This window comes from Suricata suricatta, chromosome 2, assembly GCF_006229205.1.
Source record: "Suricata suricatta isolate VVHF042 chromosome 2, meerkat_22Aug2017_6uvM2_HiC, whole genome shotgun sequence".
Classification (NCBI taxonomy): domain Eukaryota; kingdom Metazoa; phylum Chordata; class Mammalia; order Carnivora; family Herpestidae; genus Suricata; species Suricata suricatta.
In genome coordinates this window covers 97,223,635-97,226,974 of record NC_043701.1, presented here as the reverse complement: position 1 = coordinate 97,226,974, position 3,340 = coordinate 97,223,635, and the positions used below count along the sequence as shown (strand labels likewise).

Sequence of the window (3,340 nt, the reverse complement as noted above, 5' to 3'; positions counted from 1 at the left end):
GGGGGGGGGGGGGCGTGCGCGTCACAGAGGCGCGCCGCTCCCTGCGACGCGGCGGCGGGCTGGAGGCTTGGTGGCTGCTGGGGCAGTTGCTAGTTTTGACTTCCAGCGGCCCCAAGGACAAACGTGTCCTTGCATTTCCCCAAATCAGATGTTACCAATTTAGATTATATGGTGAGATTTCATATTTCTTGGATACGTAGGCGGTAGGACACATTAGGGTGTCTCCCATGAGTGTAATCTCCGTCGGAAAAGGGTTGGTGTTTTCTTCACTGCAGCATGAGAAACGAAAACTGTAGGCGCTCAATATATATTTATTAAATGATGAAAGATCATCACGTACTGCCAGTGAAAGGCATACTACACAGAACACAAGATTTATTTGCTTTGGCTTCATAGAGTGAAAATGTACAGTTCTGTTGGTGTCTTCCTGATGTGGAACGCCTGCCTAGTTAGGCTGGTTTACTCAGGGTTTGAAACCAGAAGATTAGGTGTCTCTAGAAATCTTCAGTTAGTCTTACCCAAATATTCTACCGGAACACGAAACTCAATCCCAGAACTCATGATAAGACTTTTTGTAACTATAATAATCTTTCTAGTGTATTGTAATAATACACGATTATTTGAAACGATACATTGTTTCACATTATGAAATTTTTCTACATATCCCCGAGGGTAGAAGATTTTCTACCTATGTCTATATAGGCATATATGGAGGCATGTTTTAAAGAAAATTACTTCCACTATTGAAGTTATGCTTTCTCTTCATGAGGACAAAATATACAATAACTCGAATGAGCAAGTGGCATATAAGCCTCCATTTTTACAAAAGGCTAAGGCATTTATGCCTCTGTGCACTTTATCTTTCTTAATCTAGAGATTCTCAGATCTTCAATTTTAGCTAGTGCATATTTGAGGTTTTATACTGGACCCTGGCGATAGAAACCAATTATTCCTTATGAAATTAGAAATGAGGAAAATCCTATTTACTTCATCAAATACCGTAGGGGGTTGAAGAATAATAGTGTATTTAAATATTTATTTTAATTGAAAAGATTTGGAAACCTGTCTTCTAACTCTAAGGATCCATGATTCCAAGGCAGAAATACATGTGAGGAGATGCAATACTCTTCTGTAACAAGGCAAAAGAAACAAGAAACAGTAATTACCTACTTGATGTTGAATCATTCCTTTTACATATTGCAGAATATACCACCTTTTATTGTGCTTTGCTTTATTGTGCTTTGCAGGTATTGCATTTTTTATAATTTAAGGTTTGTGGTGATTCTGTGGTGAGCAACTCTATCGGCACAATTTTTCCAACAGCATTTGCTCACTTTGTGGGTCACATTTTGGTAATTCTACCAGTATATTATATTTATTACTATTATTATGTTTGTTATGGTACTCTTGATCAGTGACCTTTGATGTTACCATTCTAATTGTTTTGGGGTGCCAAAAACTGTCCCTATATAAGATGGTGAACTTAATAAATATGTGTGTTCTGGCTATTCCACCAGCCAGCTGTTTTCCTGTCTCTCTTTGCTCAAGCCTCCCTATTCCCTGAGACACATCAATATGGGAATTAGGTCAGTTAATAACCCTATAATGGACTCTTAAGCATTCAAGTGAAAGGAAGAGTTGCACGTCTGCCACTTTAACTCAAAAGCTAGAAATGATTAAGCTTAGTGAGGAAGACATGTTGAAAGTGAGATAGGCTAAAAGCTAGGCAGGCCTCTTGCACCAAATTGTTAGCCAACCTGTGAATGCAAAAGAAAAGGTCTTGAAAAAAATTAAAAGACTATACCAGCGAACATACAAATGATTAAGTGAAACAGTTTTACTGCTTATATGAAGAAAGGTTTAGTGCTCTAGATACAAGATCAAATGAGCCCCAACATTTCCGTAAGCCAAAGGCTAATCCAGAGCACAATCTTAACTCTCTTCATTTCTATGAAGTCTGAGAGTTGTGTGGAAGCTGCAGAAATTTGAAGCTAGCAGAGGTTGGCTCATGAGGTTTAAGGAAAGAGATGTGTCCATAACACAAAAGTGCAAGGTTAAATGGTGATGATGTAGAAGCCATATCAAGTTATGTAGAAGATCTAGCTAAGGCAATTAATGAATGTGATTACACTAAGCAACAGATTTTCAATCTAGACTAAACAGCCTTTTATTGGAAAAGATGCCATCTGGTATTTTCACAGCTAGAGAAGACGAGTCAATGCCTGATTTTAAAGTTTCAAAGGACAGGGTTACTCTCTTAGGGGCTAATGAAGCTGGTCATTTTAAGTTGAAGCTGATGCTCATTTACCATTCCAAAAATCCTAGGACCCGTAATAATTACAGTAAATTTGCATGGAAAAACAAAGCCTAGAGAATGGCACATCTGTTTACAATATAATTTACTTAATATTTTAGCCCCTTTGTTGAGCTCTGCTTCCTTTCAAAATATGACTGCTCATTGACAATACTCCTGGTCACCCAAGAGCTCCACTGGAGATATGAAACAAGATTTTCATGCTTGCTAACACAACATCCATTCTGCAGCTTATGGATCAAAGAGTAATTTTGACTTTCAAGTCTTGTTATACAAGACACATTTCAGGACACCTACGTGGCTCAATGGGTTATGTGTCTGACTCTTGATTTTGGCTCAGGTCATGATCTTATGGTTGTGAGAGCGAACCCCAGGTAGAGCTCCATGTTGAGCCCTGCATCAGGCTCCACACTTGGTGTGGAGCCTGCTTAAGATTCTCTCTCTTGCTTTCTGCCTGTAGACATCATCATGTCTAAGTCAGAATCTCCCAAAGAGTCTGAATAACTGCAGAAGCTTTTCATCAGAGGTTTGAGCTTTGAAACAATCAATGAGAGTCTGAGGGGCCATTTTAAGCAATGGGGAATGCTTACGGACTGTGCAGTAATGAGTGCCCCAGAGACTTTGGGTTGCCACTGTGGAAGAGGTGGATGCAGCCATGAATGTGAGGCCACACAAGGTGAATGGAAGTGTTGTGGAACCAGAGAGGGCTGTCTCAAGAGAAGATCCTCAAAGACCTGGTGCCCATTTAACTGTGAAAAAGATTATTGTAGATGGCATTAAAGAAGACACTGGCCAACATCATCTAAGAGTTTATTTTGAACAGTATGGGAAAACTGAAGTGGCTGAAATCATGACTGACTGAGGCAGTGGCAAAAAAGACTTTGTTTTTATAGTATTTGATGACCATGACTCTGTAGACAAGATTGTCATTCAAAATAAAACTACACTGTGAATGGCCACAACTGGGAAGTGAGGAAAGCCCTATCTAAGCAAGAGATGGCTGGTGCTTCGTATAGCCAGAGGTCA

At 39.6% G+C, this 3,340-nt stretch overlaps 1 pseudogene; it reads left to right on the top strand.

The window, feature by feature from the left end:
- The first annotated feature begins 1,672 nt into the window (after positions 1-1,672).
- The window catches only part of LOC115275392, a 7,408-nt pseudogene continuing 5,740 nt past the window's right edge, over positions 1,673-3,340 (top strand).